At 42.3% G+C, this 22702-nt stretch overlaps 1 protein-coding gene across 2 annotated transcripts in view; it reads left to right on the plus strand.

The window, feature by feature from the left end:
- The first annotated feature begins 1581 nt into the window (after nucleotides 1–1581).
- Nucleotides 1582–22702, plus strand: part of LOC107311369 (guanine nucleotide-binding protein G(I)/G(S)/G(O) subunit gamma-4) — a 113469-nt gene continuing 92348 nt past the window's right edge. For both annotated transcript variants that reach the window (XM_085543345.1, XM_085543348.1), the window contains exon 1: nucleotides 1582–1636. The gene's annotated coding sequence lies outside the window, so the exon portion shown is untranslated. The remainder of the gene's footprint in view (nucleotides 1637–22702) is intronic.

Raw genomic sequence — 22702 nt, forward strand, 5'->3', positions numbered from 1 at the left:
CCTCCCGTCTCTCCCAGGGTGTTTGATTTCCTTAATTTTACAGCTCTCATTTTTCTTATAGGTTCATTGTCCCCACTGCTGGTAGTATCGCCCAGAAGTATGGAAACAGAACTGGTTCCTCTGGCTGGGAGAGAAACCCTTTTTTTCTCCTAGCATCACTCCTGTTTAGAGAATCAGTTCCATTTTTTTTTTCTCCATTTTACGTGTTCCCTATTACTGCTATTACTACTTCTTCTAAATATTCAGCAGATCAAGTCCTCCCATGTTCGTGTAAGAGATCTGTACTGTGTTTAAGCCTTAGCTGATGTGCTTACAGAATGCAGTTTGTAAGCCTGATGTTCTGGGTACTGTATAAGCTACAGATGAGTCAGAGTCAACGATTCATGGGATGTTTTCCAGTAATTTCAATAGGCTTTAACTCGAGCCTGCAGAACCCTTGATTGAAACAGATGGTGTATCTGCAGGCAAGCAGGTAGCCTGACAGTCACAATTTATGATGATATAATGTCACTGATGCTGATTTACAGCAGTTGTTTGTGAAACAATATTTCCCACATGTGCAAAGCCTGTCCCAGTGTCTCCAAACTCTGTTGTTCTGTTCCTGATATTGGGGGCTGCAGGTGAAGCTGAAGAAATAAATAGGCATGGGATAATGTTTCTATAATGATCTTCTTTTGAACTTCAAAAACTGGGTTTGGTTTAATCGCTATAGCAAGGTTTAATCCCTAATCAATTTGGAGGAGATGATGTTCACATTTCATGTTTGTCCTTTAAGTTTTTTTCCCAATGTGGTGATTGAGAATCTCCTGTTCATTTGCCAGTGGGAGCCACTAACCCAGCTCAGTGTGACCACAAACACTCTAGAAGAGAAACCCAGAACTTCCCCATTCCTACACCTGGCAAGCATCAGAAGGCTTTTCTACTCTGTCTTAGCTGTGGTGTTGCAGGTCATTTATTGAGCATGTAGTTTTCAGTGAGAATGAAACTAGGGACTTTTCTGAGGGATGTCTCAAAAACAAACAAACAAACAAACAACAAACAGGGAGCAGCAGAGGGATTGGAATTAGATGGCCTTTGAACTACATGATCTTTGTCCCTTCCAACCCAAGCCATTCTATGATTCTATTACTTTCAGTCCAAAAAATACAGGCAGCTGTTAGTGAAGTTGTAGAATACTTCAGTAAAAATGTAAACCTCTGTTTCTAAAACTAAGTGGAAGTATCAAAACTGTCAGTGGTACCAAACACTAAAAAGCAGCTTCTAATTTAACAGTGTTCATTGTGTCAATGACTTTCACATGGTTTCATCTTTTCTTACAATAACCACCTGCATGAGGAACTCTCTCTTACTTCCTACTCTTCATCAGACTTACGCCTTAGTTTTTGTCCTGCAGCGAAGACTAGGGAGAGTTCATCTCTTCTAGAGTGCAAACAATCTCCAAATCAACAAAGCATCCATGGCTCATGAGCTTCCCCTTCTGATCAGGTGGGTTAGTGCAGCCCACGTGCTTGCTGATGATGAAGGAAAAGGGATCAATGAGCATGTAACTCTTCTTGTTTGCTAACCAGGCTTGGTTGCCCAGAGCCCTTGCTCAAGTCAGAGAGCTACTTCCTCTCCTTCCAGCCCACTTGGCTCTGTGAGTACCACGCTTTGGGGATTTCTGTTTCAGAGTTTCCAGTGGGCAATCCTGATCTTTTCATGTCAGTTTTGCCCTTAAGATTTGTTTTCTCAGTGTGGTGAGTGGGTAAGTCCTGTACCAGGGCTGCTCGTGTATTCTCCTTTAATTTTGCTTGGGGTAGGGATGTGAGATCTGCCTGTACACGTCTGCTTGATTCTGTGAGATTAAATGTGAAATATATGTGTGAAATGAGCAGTCAGCTGTGAACTCCATGACTCATATTCTCTTTATGTAGCTACTGTAACTACTCAAGAGAGCATTCTTGTATATTAATTTCAGTGCAAAATACCTGGTGGGACTCCAGAAGCAGTTCAACTTTCTAATGAAAATTCATTTTTTTCAGTGCGTGCAAATTTTCATCTTATCATCTTTCAGTGCTTTTTAAAGGCATTTGTAATTCTCTAATTAATGGTGAGCAGTGTTGAAGAAAATCCAGATTTATGTCACTTCATAGGGAATTCTTCAGAGCTTCTGATGTAATTCTAATATTTAAAAGAAATCTGATAACATTTACCTTGTGTTATCCCAAATGTTAATACACTGCTTAACAGGTTCAGGGAAGAATGCAGGTTTGGAGTTTGCAACAAAAATTATGTAATTTTTTTGTTTGTTTCTTAGGGAAAATGAAACACATTGTTTTGAACACATCTGTCTGTAAATATGTTGTTAGACATATTACACCTGTGATGATGATGTACTGAATTGCATCATGTTTCTTCCCCTTATCTATATACGTCCTTACAAATTTGTCTCCGTACCTCATGGGTGTGTGTATGGGAACTGTTAGGTCATGGCCTGAACCAGTAATGGAGCAGCTGGTGGAGGGATGTAGCCATTCCTGGGAGCACAGATGGAAGCAATTCACCTGTGTGAGGGAAGGTGGGATGCTGGGTCTACCCCCTAACCTCACAGAAGGGCTGGCAGCCAGAAGGGAATCATCTCTACTCAGAGACTGCCTCCTTTGGAGTGTTTGGTGAGCCCTAATCTTTGGAAAGAAGTGATTCCTTCTTTATTATTGGATTGTGACCTCTATCCTTCTTGGGTGATCCAAACCTTGTTTAAAGCAGCTGTACCTGCTATTGCCTATCCTTAAAGAGAGCTTCTTTCTTCTGTAGCGCTGTGTCTTGCCATTTGCTGTAGTTTTAGTATTTCTCATGTGGTACTTCAAATCTGTTTTCTGCTTTTTAACTAAAAAGATTACGTTTCCTATGATATCCATCTATAACCTCAATATAAAAAGTGCTCTGCATGCAAGTCTCCTTGCAGATACTTGGAAAAAACATCAGTGGTGGTGTACACAGTTACAGGGCAGAAAGAGAGAGGAAGATAAGGGTTGTGCTTCGTGAACTTGCAGCTCTTCATTTCTGAAAAGGTTGTGGGGAGTTTCTTCAGAAACAAATTTTTATCTCATAGCGCTGTTTGCTTATAGTGGGTGGTAGAGGCTGATTATGTACATTTGCTGTTGTTACTGCCGAGTGTAGGGCCGTTTCTTCTGCTTTCTTTTGCTACTCAAAACGAGCTGCCTTCTTGATACCCGAACTTTGCATTCCTTTTAGTAGAGATGAAGAGTTAATAAGAAGAGAGACACTGTCCACCCTCTTGTTGCACGGTGACAGTGGTTAATGTGCAGAAGTGCACACTGTAGACATATTATGGCCTGAAGAAAACTGGAAAATTGAGCTGTTGCAAGCTATCACTTGCCAGCAGCTCAGAACCTTGACAGCCCTTGAGGGGACCTCCACTGCAGAAGGCACTGCACAGCTCATTCTTTCTCTTGCAGCCTTTTTGTTCTTTGTTTGTGGAAGAGGGATTCAGTATCCAGGTTCAGAAAAGGTAGCTGGGCCAAGCTCTGTATAGAGGGGGAAAACAAACAACAACAACAACAAAACAACAACAAAAATACTTTTTCCTTTGCATAAAGATACTTACTTTATCTGACACCTGTATGGGAAATTGGTAATCACAGCCTGAACCTCTGATTAATCAGCTGAGGCAAGTGTTGGGTCAGCTGTGGGAGCACAGGTGAGGGTAATTTTGCAGTGCTCCCAGAAGGGATGGAGCTTGACTCCACCTCCTCTAGACCTCATTTAAGGGCTGACCACCACTAAGGCAGCATCTCTTGGAGATCGTTCTCTGGTGGGGATTGCCTCAGCATTTCCCAGCAGACTGAAGGCTTCCATATGGGTGAGTTTTTTCTTGTAAATAACCTTTTGGATATTTATTACCATCTTTTCATTATTGTCACCGTACAACACCGCTGTAATGATTATAGTATGTGAAGCTACCAGTACTTTCAGATGGGCAAAGGGATGCTGAGACAATACACTATCTCGCATGCTTCTGTACTTCTCCATTTAAGCACACTATCTACAACCTGACCATTAATAGCCTTTCTAGCCCTTGAGACCTATTCAGACCCAGTCTGCATCCACCTTCACGTAGAGGTCCAGTTAATTCTGGTTGTAGGTGCAACACATAACACACATGAAAGCTGTGCCTTCTGAATTTTGCAAGACTTTGATCCTGTTTTTACAGCATATACATTTTCTTTTTCTCTCTGCATTTTAATGTGTGGCAGAGAGGTTGGAGAAGTTTTTCTGGTTCTTCGCTAATGCCAGTGCTCCTGTGTGCTTTCACCATAATATGGAAACATGGATTTCTAGTGGCCTGAAAGAGACAGAATACAACTCTTAGGAGTCAGTGGTAGATCTCATGTTTACTGAGGCAGTCTGGATGATGATTTAAAGTGCTGTTCACACATAAGTCATGCACTAAAGTCATTCGTTTTAAAGGTTGCATTCTCCTAACGCATAACAGGTTATGTACAGTGCCAAAAGTTGTATATCACCAGACTTTCCTCTTTTGAAGCAGCGTGTATAGCATTTTAGCTCCAGCACACAACCCTCATCACACAATGAGCTTCCCTACGCTGTGCTCTAGCTGTGTTTGCCCTGGTACAAAGGCCATTACTGACACATCTGTACCTTTGATCCTTGCTGGTCCCTCTGGTGCGAGTTCCCTCTGTCTTGTGTGAAACTTCAGGATCAACTGTCTCGTGTCTCTAAGGTTTAACAGTTAAAATAGCATGGCTCTTCAGAAACTCTGGGTGGTTCAGCATATAAGGCTTTCCACCTGGGGCTGATAGCAGAAGGCAAACAGAATGACTCAAAGTTCACCAGCCTCTGTTTTCTGCAGAATCAAAATCAAGTAAAATACAGTGAGTGGCTTCCTGTTTAGCTGATAATCAGAGAGGAAGAATTGTGTCCATTACTTTTGCAGGGCTTAAAGGTACCATTTACAGTTTAAAGTCTTCACATCTAATCTACAGCCTATCTAAAGTCTTGATTAAGTCTTGTGGTCACACTTTTCCACTCGTTGTCTGTTTTTTCCTTACACTATAACAGTATTGTAATCTCCAGGAGAGAACCTTTGCAGTCATGCAGCTCTGGAGCAGGTGCTTTATTTATTGCTTCAGTCATTGGAAACTGCACTGTGATTGGTTTTGGGACCAAAATGCTAAAACAATGATTTTATTTTCAGAAAAAAAGAACATATTATTTTGTCCAAGCAAGGAAAAAAAAAAATCAAAGATCTCATTGTGCCTGACTTTGTTTCTCATTCAGTCTGCCTTTCTTAGTTTGGTTTAATTTTGTTTTTGCTTGAATGTTTTTTTGTTTCATTCACAGATGCTTATCATTTGGTGTATTATAAGGTCTCTACTAATGTTTTTCTGTAAGATAGGCAGAAAGGCATTCACAGTGCTGCATTCAAAGTGCTGCTTGTAGCCTTGGCCCAGGACACATCGTGAGGACACGGGAGGATCTTTGGGGTCCTAAATAACTGTTACTCTGTTCCTATGAATAGAATAGTAAAACCTGGAAAAGAGGACTCCAGGTATCTTAAGATGGTATGCAGCCACATCTTGCTTCCCATATTTTACTTTTTCTTTTCAAAACTTTTTTGATTCACAGTATCTTGGGCTGTGGAGAAAAAAGATTGACTTTATTGCCTCAGTCTTGTTACATTCTCCTGCAGAGTGTGAGGCACTATGCTTAGAGGCAACTTTGATATCCTTAGAATTCCTTCTGCTTGGAATCAGCTGAGGTCAGGAGGTCTTGGTGTGACTGAGTGGGTTGTTTATGTCTGAGACGCGATGTCCTGGATCTGCCATGCACCATTTCCAGAGCCAGCTTCAGTAAAGGTATGGGTCTGAGCAGGATCAGCAGGATCATGGTCTTGAATGCAAATGCCTCTGGGGCCATTCTCTCTCTTACTGAAAGCTCCTTTCTGGGATGAGATGCCTCATGTTGTCCTGTTTGTGGTTGTTGTTAAATGCTTAGGTGAAACTCAGAGCCAGTCTAGAGGGCCAGTGCTGGGTGAGACACTGGTTTATCTTGGCCACCTCTATTGTGAATAAATATTGCTTTTTTATCACGAACAAATACATATTTCCCCTCCTTATTTTAAAGAAATAATCCATTTTTTAAAAACTTCTCATACCAGTTAGTGTGTAGTGGTTTCTTTTGACTCCAAAGATACCTCTTCTAAACAGGCTTGGAGCTGGACACTAACATGTTTATAAAACAAACTATTAGGTTTGCTGAGTTTGTGGCACAAGTATGGTAGCAACAGAGGTAATTCCAGCAGAAAACTTGTTGTAACCAGAGTTCTTCATAACAGAAAGTAGCTTATGAAGCATTTTTGGATCAGCTTCTTTCCTTTTAGGATAAAACATACGCCTTCTTGCTCATCAGTAACAAAACCAATGAGAGTGGAGATGAGTGTCATGATCAATGGATATTTCATATCATACCAGTGAAGTTGTCTGGTGTTGTTGCCTACAGAGCAACAGCAGGTAGAAGAGATCAAAGCTAAACAGTAGTGCAGATGTATTATTAGACAGAGATGCTAAGTTTGTCAAGAACAGAAAGGATGACAGTGCTCACAGCTATCTCTGTTCTCTGTTTGGAATATACTCAGCTCTTATACTTTCATTCCAGAAATAATTAGGAAATTCTTTTTGTATAAAACTGTTACTCTAAGGTTTCTAGCCTGTGGAATGATTAATTTCCAACTGAGACGGCAAGTAGAAAAAAGATTGGCAAGCTTTCTGAATCTCTGAAATTAGTACATAACACATTTGATAATATCAGGGGAAAGTTTCATCAGCTCACCTGCAGAAGCTGGAGTGTCTAACTTCTGGGACAAAATAACTATTCTTTAGAATACCAGAACATCATCCTTTCTGTCTTCTCTTTGACCAATGAGGAGAGAATGAAAATGACATCTCTGTGGAAGTTAGGCCAGTGGTCAGGGCTGTGATTTTTGGAAGTCCTCTGCCACTCAAATGTGTTTACTGAATTCCAACACTACTCGTTAACTAAAGGTGATTGGAGTAATTGTGACACACCAGCTGTATGGTCTTGTCTGAAGAGCTGGGATTTCAGAATCATTCAGTGGTTTAGTTTCAGTTACTACTAAGATATGACATGAAAAAAATCTATGTAGCTCTCCGGGACCTATGACAGCATTTGATCCTCTGCAGCAGTAGTGGCAAAAGAACTGATGTCTTAAGACAAGGAAACTGAAGTCCGTATTATTATTGGTTATGGTTTCACTGAGAGTCAGGGGGAAAGGAGTAGTTTAAAAATGTTTTATTTTACATTTAATTTTTAACTAAGTAACTGGAGCCTGAGATAGAATGTGCCCACATGTGTGTATTGACTATGTGTGGAAAAGTTGCCAACACTTTCATTCCCTTGAAATCAATATTGTGTCTCTCCTTGTCTTTAGTGGGAACAGTGGCCAAAAATACAAATCCCATCTGAAAATTACAAAAGGAACAAAGAATTGCAGTATGCAGTAAAACCTGACATGGCTGTGATTCAGAAAAGCACTTGGTGCCCTCCAGGGAAGTAAATCACATAAAAGCAAAGGATGTTCTCAATGTTTTAAACCCTCACAGGAAAACCAATCACTGTTCTGATGGTGTAGGATTATGTATTTTATACCATCATGGAATTTTTCCACCTTTGAGATTTTTGTGTTTAATCACAGAAAAAAATAGTGCTTCCTCTTTCTTAAAACATGTGCCTTTGTTTCCACAGCTGATCACTGAACCTCCCCTCCCCCCCACAGAAAGCAACAGCTGTTGTGAATGTCTAATCAGATTGCCCAGCTAATTAGTAATTTTAAATGGACTCGGATGCTTTTTCTGCCTCTCTGCCTTGTGATTTCAGTGTCAATGACTTAATGAAGTCCTAATGAGGAAAGTTTTTACATAAATTTGGGGGTAAGAAGGGTGTTCTTTTATATTCCCAGCAGAGCTTAAAATTAATGTGTGCCATACTTAGAGGCATAGCTTCATTTAACTCATCTCCATCTGCCCACACTTCACTGAAACAAATAACTCTTCTCACTCAATGTGTCCCGTTGTATTAAATGTGCCGAAGCAATTTAAAACTGGCAGATTCTGTGGGCGTGCAGAGTTGTTATCAGACACTGCTAGTGAGACATTCCTCCACGCAGTATCATTAGTTTGAAGTAACACATAAAGCGGTCTCACTTGCCCTTTCAGAAGCGTTTTCCAAGCCATTTCCTTGCAAATAAGCATTGAAAATGCATTTTTCCCTTGTTCCTTGTTTGTTGTTTTTTTGTTTTCTGTAGGGCACTGTTTTACTCATGGTGTGGTCACAGCTAATAGGGGGGTAACTGGCATCTGTAAGGGTTGTTTATAAGCAGCTGGGAATCATTGCATTTTAAAACCATTTCTCAGGATTGTTTCTCATCATTAATTTTGAAATCATAGTGATTTATTTTATTTTTCAAAGGTTTCCCCCCAAAACCATGTTGGGTTTATTTATTTGTTTGTTAAGAACATGATTTTTGACAGAAAAGCATTACGTTAAAAAAGTGGAGGTTGACATCTCCAAGCTTTCCTCTGATCACCTCTGCCAACCAGTGCTGGCGAGTAGGAAAACAGATTCCAGAGAAAAAGAACTTGCATATTTTGAAAGCACAACTAAGTATTGAACAGGTTGAAATGTAGGAACCAGATGTCTTCAAGGCTTTGCAGCTTTTAAGGAAATGTATGTTGATGGTTTTTACTTTTAGAAAATGGGCACGTCATCAGCTGTCTTTCTGGTGGAAAAGTTCTGCTGTATTGCATGTAATGCCGGCAGGCCTCAGAATGCAGAGAATGATTCAGCTTACATCTGCTGGGGGGATGAAGATTGTTTAAGCTTCTCTGTATAAATATCAGGACCTCATCAGCCATGAATCAGTCTCCCTATAGAAAATAATGACATTTGCTTGAAAAACCTCAGTGTTTCTGTAAATACTAAATATTCATTTATCTTTTAGCTTTCTGTTTTTTGAGACTTCAGGGCTTTCATTTTCCTTGCTTTGATCTGTGACTTTGAGGATATGAGTAATTCTTAAAAGGGAAGTGAAGTTTCTTCATTGACCGCATGAATGCAAGAGCTGGGCTTTTATGAAAGATAGTTCAGTACTATGAAATTAATGATGAACCCACCTGAACTGGCTTAACTGAGAGGACAGCTTTAGAGCATGCAAGGAGCCAGAATGGATGGAGCAAAGGGAATCTGAATGATTCCTAGCTCTGGAGTCACGCTGAACATTCGCATACTGCACTCAGAGTTCATCTTAATTGTTCCTTTTTCTCACAGACACTAAGCAAATGCTTTCCTAAATGCACCCTTTTAAGCATAATTTGTTTGGGTACACTGATAGACAGAAATTTAGCTTATTTATATAAGGTGAAGCTATCTGATAATTTCTATCCGCTTACTGTCCTCTAAACTTGTTTTTGTGGTCTTTTAGATAAAGATTTGATTCTTCTGTGTCCCTCGCTTTAGTGATAAAGTTACACTTGCTGGAAATGTGCTCCTGGTTTAATAATGCTTAGTACAAAGGTACATGCACTTCTGACCTACATGCAGGGGTCAGAGTTGTGGGTCAGAGAGGGAAAGACCTTTCTTTCCTTTTGTAAGCAATGTCTCTACTGTTGGCACTGCAAATGTTGGAACGGTTCCTCTGTGACTCAGTAGTTGAGAACTGCCAGTCTGTTAGCTAAGTTCTTTAGAATGGACTTTGGTTAATCTTTATTCAAATTTAACTTTCTCTTGGAAGATCTAGCTGTTTGTTTTCTGTCGTTGCTACATTTGTGGTTAGTGTCTTGAGATCTACATTAGGATAACAGGAAAATAAAGAATGGCATTAGTATGGATTTTCATTTGGCATCAGCTAGCCATATCATGACTGCAGCAACAGCTGAAACAGCCAGATGCGTACACGTATGCGTGTGGTTCCTCAACCACATCAGTTTTTGCACAATAAATCCATTAGTGCTGATTGCATCCCTTTCTCTAAATGGCCCTGCTTTTTCAGTTCATTTTGCTACCTCTAAATGTAATTCAACAAATGGCCTTCAGTGAAATCTGAAAGGGAAGGACATGAGTGTATTATATAATTTAATGCATTAGTCAGAAACTAGTAGATGAACTCGTTAAGGGTGAGTCATGACTTTACTGCCTGCATCATCTTGGTATAAAAAGGATTTCTGTGTGGGTTTTTTTTTTGCCTCCAACCTTATTTATTCTTTCCTGCTCTGTGTGTCAGATACCTTCTCTGTGCATGGCTGGGAAGGCACACAGTATGGAAGAGGCACCTGCTTTTGCTCTGGATACAGTATGCCTTTTTAATTGTACCTGCCCATTTTCCTACCTCATATTTTTGTTGTTTTTCTTTTTAAGCAAGTTCTAAACATGGTTTCAGCACAGGTTGTAGTTGAAGTCCACAGGGATGTGCTTGGTGCTTTCTGGCAGGTTGCACCATGGTGCTTCATGTCCATGGCTCTGAAAAGCTCAGGCCTGGCTGCCAGAGCAGGAAGCAAGCATGACTCCTCATCTCAGGGCAGGCTGCCCATGTGCTGCAAGTGTTCTCTTGAAGGGATAATTTCAGTTTCCAAATTATTTGTTGTTTTATGATGGTGTCTCACCTTGGGCTTGACATGAAGCCTGCAGTGTAAAATCCGAGCTGCTCTCACAGCAGTTCACACACTGCCTTGCTGTGTGGCAGCTGAAGCCAGCTGAGAGAAGGTGTGATTTCCTGCATGACCCAGACTACTTTGTGCATTTTTTTGAAGTGCTCGTGCCCTTCTCAGCACCCAAAGTTGCACATTGTGACTAAGGAGTTGCAACACCGCGCTGCCACCGGAAAGCAGAGGCCTTCCTTCCTCCTCACAGTCCTTCCAGTGCCCCAGTTACCTGCTGCTCCACTCCCAGCCTCCTCCTTCCCAGATGAGACATTTCTGGTGGCAGCACAGGGTCAAAAGGAGCAATAGGCTCCTTCTCAGGGAAGAGGTTGTCAATTTCTTCTCAAGATTGCAGCCTTTGTGCTGTCTCTTCAAATATCCTCTAAAGCAAGATGCAAAGCAACTGCTTAATAGAGTAGATCCAACAGATCCTTCAAGGCCAGATCAGTGAGTCAGGCTCTTACTCAATGCCAGGGACATGCCTAGGAGTCTGTTCTTAAGGCACTTCACCCTCCAAGCAAGCAGTGCCATCAGAAATAATTGCAGTGATGCAGTTCCCTTTTCAAAACAAGCCAACATTTGTTAGCTCAATGAACACAGCTGGCAGTGCCCTTTGATTAGAGGGCCTGGGCAAAATCCAGATCACATCTACAGGCATGTTTTGCTTTTCCTGAATACATCCTGCTGCTTTCTCACTCTGGCTCTCTCCTCTCTCTCTCTTTCTCTCTGTGCTTTTTCTTACACATCTTTGCCTCCTATTCTCTGTCCTTTAAAATGTTAAGTTCCAGAATCACTACTCAGCTTCTGTTATCTCCACTACAGTGCTCTTCCCTCAGGAAAAGCCCATTCAACCATTTCACACCAGACTTCCCCTGGTACTTTCTGCAGCTGAGGGTAGTTGTTGACTATTGACCCACCTCTCTCCTCACCAGCAGCATGTGGGACGAAAAAGAAGCACAAATGTAGATCAGAAAAGCAACATCCCAAACCCCTCATTCCTTGTAGACCTTACACTGAGTTACAAAGGGACTGCCCAAGGACCCCTGAAATTTTGTAGAAAGCAATAAGTTAAATAGTTCTAATTCATGTGTGCTAATGGAAAAACATTTCCGTAGTCTGCAACCGATCATTGCATCCTTGAAGTGCACACTCTAGTGTACTGAAATGATGTAACCTCTTGTGTCTAAATGCTCTTCAGTGTCTTTGTGAGGGTGTTGTGAAAAAGGTGGTCCTGTTCATGGCTAGCCAAGCCAGCAATGTGACTAGGAGAATTGTTAATGATGTATTTTACTGAGAGAGCATTTGGAACAGTTAGTAAAGTGATGCATGAAACCCCATGTGTATAAAGACAGGTCCCAGACAGTAGTGGGCAGCAGTGGAGAAGTACCACAGACAGCATGCAGGACCTCCTGGCTCACCACACAGTGACATGGGTAGGAGAGTATTGCTTGGGGTGATTCCTTCCTTCAGTGTCATTTAAGGATGAAATTCCTTCCAGTTTTGGCACATTTGATTTCCTCCTTTTCTGACAGCATCTGTGGTGACAGCAACAGCATGTGCCAAGAGTCCTTGACTCTGGGACATTTGAGTCCACATGTGGCTGTGTTGAGTGGAAACTTATGCTATGCAAACATTAAATCCTATTGACTACAGGCAAAGAAGAGAACTGGTTTGCTCTGCAATGTGGCCTTATGGCATGTAGTCATTATCTCCATTTCGGCCCCACCTCTGTAGTAGACAGCTGCTTGGGTTATACTTACCAGATAAACGCTGGTGGCTGCACATTAATACCCTCTCTGCCTTTGCAGCAGTGAGACAGGTCAGTTCCTTATAGAAAACCCCGGAATGCATGCTGTGTTTGTGTCAGCCAGCAGCATTATTTGTGCAAATGTGGGTTCCACCTTAGCTGGTCTGAGGGAGAGAGTGAGCCTGAGAGACCTCTGAAGAAGCACTGTGGGCATCCTCTTCTAGGGCAAGGAAGGACAGCTGTAGGCTCCCATCCTGGTGCAGGTTTGCAGGCTGCTGACATTCTGGGCTCAGAGAGCCTTCGTATCTCTGAACAGCTCAGCCTGGTGCTGCAGGCTGCCAGGATCCAGAGGTACAAACACATGAGCAACAGTCCTGTGGGGTCTTCTCCCTTTCCTGGAGAGATATGCATGCTCTCCTTATAGAATAATTGTGGAGCATGGCAGGGTTACTGAAAGTAGTTCATACTCTCTTTGTTTAAAAAAAAAATGTGTTTTCAGAGCCTCTTTCTTTTCGTGTTCTGAAGGAGGGTTACTTGGCTTCCCAAATATATTTTTAAAACATCTACTGTGGCCATCTATAGGATTTATATAAATAGCTTCTGTAGAAAAAAAAAAAATGTTTGAAAGGAATTACTAATAACGTTGAAATCATCATCTTAAAAGGTATCTGTCTCTTCCTCTCTCTGGTTTTATAAACAGCTGGGTATATGCTGGGTAGCTCCTTTTTGCATTAAGAAGACTTGCTGCTGCTTGGCTCTCTGCAACTTTTCATTGCTTAACTCCTTTTGATCATTAGGAGCTCTTCTGTTTATTACATCTGTATCTGTTTAATGAGGCAGTTCCACTGGGTGTTGTTAAATCTGCCTCTCTTCAGCAGTACTGCTTGGCTTCTCTTGTCTGTGCATTTGAATTTAGGGAATGTGAAGAGCAATCACACACATCTCAGATGAAGGTGTAGTCCACAGTCAGTGTTACAGCTTTTGATAGTGCAGGAAAGAGTACCAAAGGCTGAGCCCAAACCACTTCTTCCATATGTGAGCCCATTTGGTTGGACTCAGTGTAAGTAGGTGACCATCCTCGGCACTGAATGTGCTGGAGGCTTGGCACAGCCCCAGGGACCTGCTGACACTGCTGCAGCTCCTGCTGAGAGCTCTGGCCTGAGGGGTGTGCACAGACATCATAAGCAGTCTGAGAAGAGCTGGCACAGGAGTGCCAACCTCTTTGAAAGATGCTGATGTTTGAAGAGTATCGGAGCAACTAAAGGACATAATAGGAGTCCTGCTCTGCCACGGCATCACAGCTATTTTTCTGCCTCTTGTGCTCTCTTTGGCCTGTTAGCCTGATTATAGTCTGTCACGCACACAGCTGCTATGGAAGTGCGTATGTAAATATGCACAGAAATAAATACACCAGCTTTGATAAATGCACCTCTGCTCAATGATCCTAACTATTGTAAATCACTATAGATATTAAGAGCAGGGATAATAAGCAGAACTTTATCCATTTGTGTGTATAGCAGATGTCAGAAAATCGATGGTTTTTGCCCTGATAGCAGTCTCTATAGCACATGCTAACCAAGTGGATTAACACATTGACTCTGCTGTGGAGATGGAGTAAAGGAGAGGGTTTTGTTGGGATGTTTACTCTTGAAAATGAGAATTTAATCCTTAAACAAAACAGAGAAGGCCTTGAATTTAATTGATATCTCTTCTGAAGCTGGACTAGTACTATGGTGGAACTATGCTGAAACAGCTGAGCTTCTGTGGGCATTACTTGGAGTGGAAAGTACCAAATACTTTCCAAAAGTTACTTGACACATAGCAAGCAGAAGCCTCTAACAGGTTGTCATTTACTTTTCTTTCATTTGCTTGCTCACCACACTGCTTCATGGAGCATAGTGCTTACTTATACCAAGGCCTCTGCACCACTTCAGCACTAAGGTTGGGTGATGACATTTCATTCTGACTGAGGATGCTCCTGGGTAGTGTCTGCAAAGCTCAGATTACTCTCTGTCTCTCTGAGGCTGAAGCCAAACCAGCACATACTGATCCTTTGCTGGAGGCTGCCGAGTAAAGATTCTGGCAGAAGTGCCTAGCAAGAACTTAGAAATAAAACCTGATTAATGGAAGAAAGAGGAAAAAGAGAGCAAGCAAATCTAATTGACTACAATACTGTAATTAGTCCCTGGTATTCATAGGTTCCTTTTAGATAATTGTATCCTTCCACAAGAACAGACACGAGGCTTATGATATCTGATGCTCAGGACAAGCTGGAAAGTTCAGAAACTGACTCCAAGGCCTTATGCCCACTGGAGTCTGACTAGCTCCTTGTGTCTGTGTTATCTTTACTTGATTCACAGCTCAGATTACAGCTCCAAAAGAGACCACATAATGTGATAAAATAGTAATTTACCTATATCAAACATTTGCATCTTTTGTGCCTCATATCTCTCTGGGTGAATCAGCACAGCTTGGCTTAAACGAAAACTGAAAGAAACTTAAATCTTTTGCCTATTCAGGGTCTGTCTTTGCTCATGCTGACCCTATGTCTGTTTTCCTTTCATTTTCCATCAACATTTGCAAAAGGGATTTCTTTTACTCACATTTCAGGAATCTTTTTTCGTAGATATGTTTTAGATAAACTCACTAGCAGTCAAATGAATAGCAGAAGAAATGCATGATTTAACTGATGAGTCACATGTAACAAATAATGAATTATGGATGGCAGAACTCAAAAGAGAAGTCACAAGGCCTATGCAGCATTTAAATCCTGTTTACAACTCCAAATGAGAGTGCTTAGATTCAGATCTTTATACATTTGCCTACAAGCAGGCAATATTTCAGTTTCCCAGGAGCCAGAATGGGATGCCACCAGTTTCCCTTTGGCAGTTCCTGCTCTGTGTTCCTTCTTATCCAGCCTATTAAAAAGAGAGAGAGAGAGACAGAAAAACAGGAAGCCACAGGAGACACAGAATCGATAAATGTTCTTTAGCTGAAATGTAGAGAAGATGGAGAAGAGCTGCCACTGGCCAGCCCGCACTGCAGGGACATCACCAGAGCTGCCAGGCTTTGCTGCAGCTGCTCACAGGCAGCACAGCGCTCCATGGGCTCAGGGAGGCACTCGAGGGACTCCATTTATACCGTGATTCTTGTGGTTAAGTACTAGGATCTGCTTCCCAAAAGCCTGTTTGGTATTTCTCCTGATCTTAACAAGTGTTACAATCACGCATCTGAAATTTGTGTGTGGGCACAGGCAGACGAAACAAGAATCACACTTTGATTAGTTGAAGAAGAGTCTGGAGCTTGGAATAAAAGTATCACCACAGAACGAGCTCTGTCTTGGCCTTGGGAACTGGGCTATATCTTAGGATATATTGCAACCAGTTAAGATATTGCTTGCACCTCCTGGCACAGAAATTGGTGTGATACTGATCTAATGCTGCTGCTCTTCAGGGCTGTGCTGACTGTCATCTGCTTTGCACTGAACAACCTCTGTCTCCCTGTCAGTAGCAGCAGAACCACCTGATGAAGGGACTGCATTTAAGCAACAGCAGTGTGAGGGGGTGCAGATGAGACGCTCACATTGGGCCATGTACCTGGCTACCTCCTCAGCCAACCTCTTTGCCATCAGTCTGACATAGTCTAGGAACACAGTTCTAGGCAGCTTCACTGTCTCTTCTTCCATTTGTTCTTTTTTATTTTTTACTTTTTATCCACAGCCTTTGCTTCCCACAGTCCTTCCTTTCCTTCCCTGGGTAAAATGGTGATGTTCTGTCACCTCCTCTCTCTCCCTCCTTTTCACCAGTGGATCTGTTTGCAGTGCAGGCCCCTTAGGGCAAAGGCTTTCTTAAATGGAGTTTCTGAGGTGCCCACTACACAAGGGTCTCAATCTAATCTGGACCCTCTTTGTGTCAGTTACATTTCCCTGTATGTGAATGGCAGTGCCCTTCTCCCCATGTGGATGCAATAAGATGATTCTGGCTGTTGCAGATGTCATTTCTAAAGGCCCAGCTGAAATCAGATCTTACATGTGAGAGATGGCAGGTGATGAGCGCCTCTTTCAGACTCAGCTCTGTGACAGCTTCCTTGAACCTCCACCCCTCTCCTTAACCCTACCAGTTTAACACTGTGCTCCTCTATGCCATGCCTCCCACAGCTAGTGGAGCAAAGCTGTGCTTGTCTCCTTGCCCAAGCTGAGCAGCAGCCCCAGGCACCACCTCCTCATGCTCCCAGGGCTGGTGAATCAGAAGCATTGGAAAGCCACTCTGTATCTCACCATGAGCAGTGCTGTCCCAGGCTGGTGACCTTCTGCTGGGGCTGATGAGCTGCTGCTCACCTGCCTGGAGTAAGGAAGCTCCCTGCCTCTTCCAGCAGCACAGGCTGGCCCAGCCTGTTGGAGCAGTGCTTTTGAGGCACTGTCTACAGGGTTTTGGGGCTCGGTGAATCTTCCCCAGCTTGCCTTGGGATTCTGGTGTCAGGCAGTGCTGAGGCAGCTCAGTGACTCTCCTGGGATGAAGCAGGTACTGAGCAGCACAGAAAGGTGAAGGGAGGGGCCTTCATTTTCCCCATTATTGCTCTTGATAATGTGCTGAGACCTGGGGTTCTAACAGTAATGGCCAGCTGACCCATTCCCATTTGGAGACAAATGTGTCTCTGAGAAATGCACGTGTCAGTCGCTGACAGAAAGAAACAGAGGCTAACTGTTCCTCTGCTATGCAGAATGATTTCTTATGGAAAATAATGCAGTTATAATGAGCTTGATTTATTACCTCTCTTTAGAAAATCACACACCTTCAGAGATAATGATCTTTAAATTTTAATTCCACTTCTAAGTGAATAGGTTTGACCTGTTTTGCTAAAAATAGTAATCCTGCTCCTGAATACCATCTGCCCATTCAGACCATTCGTGTAGCAAATTCAAGGCTGGAGCTTACAGCTTTAACTATCACATGATACACAGTCCCATGCCTCTTAATCAGAGCATCAAGTGATTTATTCAATGTGCTTTTTTATTTCCTGCCACAGCCTGCCCTCTCTGAAGTTTCCAGCCGCTCACAGCAGCCTGCACTCACTCTCAGGTCTGGTTCCTTCCTGATAAGTAGGGCTATTGCATACTGCAGCCTTTCATGCCTTAGCTTGCTGTGTTCATTTCTCTAACACATTAGAGAGCCAGCTGTTCTGTACTTACATGACCATGACCTGAAAATGGCATCTCATCAGTAAGCATAGTCAATGGGGATGCTGCTGGATGCTAATCCCAAGCTCACTTGCAAGAAAAGTTATTTATTTATGCATATACTTGTAACTAAGCAATAGTTATTTAGATGTATGCAGTCCACTCATTTGGTAAATTTTCTGCTGGAAATGCAAATCAGCCTGGTTACCCAAAGCTTGACCCCATTGCTAGATTTTAAATCTGGCATTTTTACAATCACAGATACAGCTGAGATTTTGCAGATCTATTGGAAGAGCAATTCCAAGACCTTGTCAAGGAACAATTTGGTCAATAATGGAGGAGTATTATAGAAAGCAGGAAAAAAGATTATCTCTGTGTCCCTGATTTGAAATGTTTTGTATGGAGCAGTGCATGCTTCTTTATTTCATAGATTTCATATCTACTGCAGTTAAGCCTTATGCACCAGATTCACCTTTTTTGTGAAACTGTTATTTGATATCAGGAGGGAATCCTTCCTGATGATGTGCATTCCTGTATGGGTCTGTGAGAAGAACTGTGGAGGGCAGTGGCTTTTAAGAAAACCGAATCAGGGACATAAAGGGAAGTCAGATCACTAACCTCAATTCAGCTGTCTTCTAGGCATGAAAGGTGGATAATGTCCTGAGAAGAGGGCACAATGCCATGTTTCCCCAGAGAAGAAAGGCCTTGGTTTGAGTTCTCAGACTAACAGCAGGCAATGGCAATGCATCATACAGACTTCAAGGGTCTTCTGAATAGATGCTGTGTGTAAATGCTGTGTCCCCAGCACTGATCAGAACCTGACCTCATCACCCCGGGCACCAATTTCAGTGCTAGAAGCACACAGATGGTTCCACAGAGCTGTTATATCAGGCCCACAGTCAAGGAATTACAGGGTTTTCATTTTCCTCCAATCACTAACATCACATTTCTGCCTTCCATTTCTACATTACAGACTTTCCTTCTCTGACCAAAGTCATTTGTTTGTGGAAACTACGCTTATGCAATCAGGGGCCTTGCCACATTAAAGATTTGACATTGTGGACGGAGATCTTGAAAGCATTTTTTCATCTTAGAAGTTCTTAAAGCCCTAAAGAAGAATATCACGCTGTCTTTTATAGGGCAAGCAGAGACTAAAGCTACTTTGGAAAAAGTGGAAAAGCTGATCTCCTGACTTGTAGCCTGAGACAGGGATCACAAGACTATCCCTCCTCCCATTTTAGTAATAAAAAGCAGCAATGAAAAGAACAGAAAGAAACGAAGCAAAAAATCTCTCTTTTATTGAAGAACACTTAGACTAAGTTTACAGATGTGGGTTGTTTGTTTTACTGTAGGTCAGGGTGCAAATAAGGAATCTCCTTTCAGAATGGATCTTACCCTGAAGGTGCACGCTTTAATTTTGGCTGTTTTATCAAAATGACAGCCTCCATCTGTGTCCGAGTCATGCTGTGCTTCTCTAACTGCCCTAAGAGCAGAATTAAAAGCAGTTACATCATAAATGGGCTCAAGAGAGGCTGTTGTAAGACCAGCAGAGCATGCAGCAGAGGACACCCATCCCAGCCTTTGTTGACTCTTCGGTGATGCTCTGTGCAGGTTATAGGCAGAGTATTGCAACAGCACTGGAGAAGCAGAGACCCCTAGAATGAGTCATTCGTGTATCCTTGATTGTGGTTTTATATACCAGCCTTCCAAGATAAAAATTAATATCCTATGAAGGATGATAAAAATTGTCGTATGTTGCAGCTAAATCAGAACTGTCTGTTTACACCAGTATTGTCTTCTAATTTTTCTAATAATCTTCCTCATTCACCTCTTGGAGATTTTGTGTTAACAGGAACAGATATCATGCTTTCTTAAAGGGCCTAGTATTGCTGTTGCTGGCCAGGGGGGTACTCGTGGTGCAGAAGTGACACTTTGTCACACATGAAGCGTGAGTTTCTAAATGTGTTTAGCACAAGGAGGATGTGCTAAACCAGCTGGCATGCAAAGTGCATTGCACAGGGTCAGGCCTCTGGTCTTCTGTGCTGCCTTGTGAAAGCTTGTATTCATGAATTGTCTGATCAAGTCAGCGCCAGAGGAAGCAAACCTGACCTCACTAATGCACAGCAAACAGCCAGAGGTAAGTGTCCTTCTGTGCCCACGGTGTCCATATCTGTTCTGTCTGTAGCCATGGTGACTTGGACATCAGTCCCAGCTACTGTAAGCAACAGCTTCTTGTTTCCAAGTGGGACTCCTGTTGTACAGGGAGGAGTGATGAAGTACTGTGATGTCTGATATACTACTCCACTCAGTCCCCCAGTACCAGCACCAGTTTCAAGTCCTTTTCTTGGACAGGAGGTGAAGGCAAATGATCAGTTTTCATTTCCTCCTGTTCATGTACAGCTGAGAGACAGCTGAGGTGACTGCAGGAACTGTGCAGGGAGAGACAGAAACATTAAGATCTCTCTCCAAATGCATGACATTGTTGTCAGATACCTTCAAACAACACTCTGGTGGGATAGGTCCATGCTGCTTGCAACCTCTTGTAGATCCACACTCTGACCATAAATCAACTCCCTAAATGAAGAATGACACCTGCAGAAGTACTGGATGAGGAGCCAGACACTTCCACACCACAGCTCACCAGTGTGACAAGAAGTATAGCAGTGGCCACCCTGCAACCTGCTCCAGGATCCACTGCAATGTGCTGAGGCAGGGCAAGTGATACACCACAGCAGCAAGGTGAGGTCCCCAAGAAACCTCTTCAGGGACTTAAAGCTCTGGCTTGACCCTCCTCCCCAGTAAACACTGAGAATAATGGCTGACACCGATCCATGTTGAGGTAGACATTGCAGGACTGTTGTGGAAAGGCTAGGACGTGAATATCACATGAGCAGGCACATTACATACCCTAGGCCATGTAATCTTTTCACTGAACTACACTGGAATAATTGTTACTGCCTTAGCTGAGAATCTTGCTGAAAATGCACAACAAACATTGTGGCCAATGGTATAACCAGGTATGATTTCAAGTGTGTTTTCAGCAAACTCTTACTAAGATGCACTGAAGAAAGTGGCTGAATAAATTTACTTCTACTAATAACAGAAACCTTATATCAAGTGCTCCTCAAAAAAGGGCCTGGAATGCATCATCTATGTAGAAGTTATTTAGAATCATAAACGCAGCAGCACCAGAAATACAGTGTAACAGCCAGGAAATGAGTACAAAGAGAATGCAGAGATTTACCAGGAAATGGTGACTGTATAACGTTACATTTGCATTTAAAGGCAAGTGTTAACGGACTCCTCTAATGGACGATCAACTTTACTTTTTAGTCAAAGCACAGACTTGCAAGCGGTGTAAACCAAAATTGCCTGGAACTGTAATGAATGTACTTGCAGGAAACCCAAGCGCTTCTAGTGATAAAGATAGCCAGTACAATACCTAGTGCAATAACAACTGATGTTGTGTGTGATGTTTTGTTCTTTCTTGATGTATTGTCAGATAGTCATAGCTTCATTCAAAAGCAGCAATAAGCACATGTTTTTTTCCTATTTGCTGCTGACCTGAGATAGTTTAGAAGAAAATCACAAATACTCCAGCCTTTGAGGTATCACAACCCTAAGCTGAACTAACAAGAACACCCTGCAACCAAAAAAAGAAAGAACGATCTTCTGTGCTTCAGGACTAACAAAAGGCATGGGAGTCGTGATCATTGCACTCAGCCATGCAGCCACGCACTGAGTGCTAATCAATAGAGACAGATTTAGAAACTGATGCAAGTCATTTCCAGTAACAGAGGTAAGCAGAGGGCTCAAAAATAGCATAGCAACAAGATTGTTCTGCCTGAAGGAAGCCTTTGCCATCACTCCCACTCCATTGCCATCAGCTGTGACACACACAAGCCGTGTAAATGGTATCATTTCAGTGCTGAGTGTGTGCAGCATTTAGGCTTTTATACTCCCAAATCGCACATACTTGCAATCTGCTCTGAGTGCCTGTTTAAAATGGTATTCATGTCAGGATTTGTATCCCATCTGGATGTGTGCCAGTACATGGCAAGCTGACTTTGTACAGCACCCATATGGACCTGAAAACCTGACACTCCCGCCCTCCCTCAGAAGAACACTTACATCTTCAAAGTGTTGACTGCTGGGCCTTCATCAGGTGGCTGTGCTGTTGTCCCATGCTTTTGGGCATCACAGCCTGAGTACCACCTCATCCTATGTCATCTCCCTTTGTAAGTGACTGTCTCATGCCAGTTTTTGATACTAAGCTTCCTTCTATTTAAATCTCTCAAGGTCACTCTGCAGTTTTGGTTCTTATGCTAAAACAAGAGGGAACGGTTTTGAAAGCACCAGCCCTGTGGCTGAAGGGATTCTAGCAGGGCACAACTTAGGAGTATGACGGTAAAAGAGAAGTGGCAGATCAAATTTACGTGAATCACAAAAATCATTAAGATGATTACAGTTTAGAACCAATATTTCACACATTCTTGCAACAGTGAGCATTTATGAGCACAAAATGTAATGTGATGGAACAATGTCTTTGGCTAGAAACTCCAGACGTGTGAAGCAGTAAAAGCAGTTGCCACTCAACTTGGATATGTGCAACTTCACAGCACTGCTGCAGTTCACTAAAGAAACAGTGAGCCCCGAGGATGTCACAGCACAAACTATTTGCTGGTAATTCCTTATCATGCCTGCATCCTTTCAGGGGCTGTTTTGGAAAAGTGGTAGCATGTAGTCAGGCAGTTGATTTATACAACACTCACACAGATGTAGTTTCAAATTGAGCATAGAAGAAGCAAGGATGGTTTGCATTCAACCTCACTTCAGATGGTTTAGGGCAATTGCCTAGGCTCATCCTATAGTCAGTGGCAATAGAGAGGAGCATTTTCAGGGGCCAGTTCATCCCACTTATGCTACAAACATCTTTTAGGATGCAGTGCTTTCTCTTCTGTTTTCTACCTCTCCCCAGTGACCACAGAAGAATGTTGGTTTAGATTTTAGATATAAATTTAGATTTATAGGGGAATTAAGTTAGAT

The sequence above is a fragment of the Coturnix japonica genome, chromosome 3, assembly GCF_054131305.1.
Source record: "Coturnix japonica strain WE chromosome 3, WE-NBRP24, whole genome shotgun sequence".
Taxonomy (NCBI): domain Eukaryota; kingdom Metazoa; phylum Chordata; class Aves; order Galliformes; family Phasianidae; genus Coturnix; species Coturnix japonica.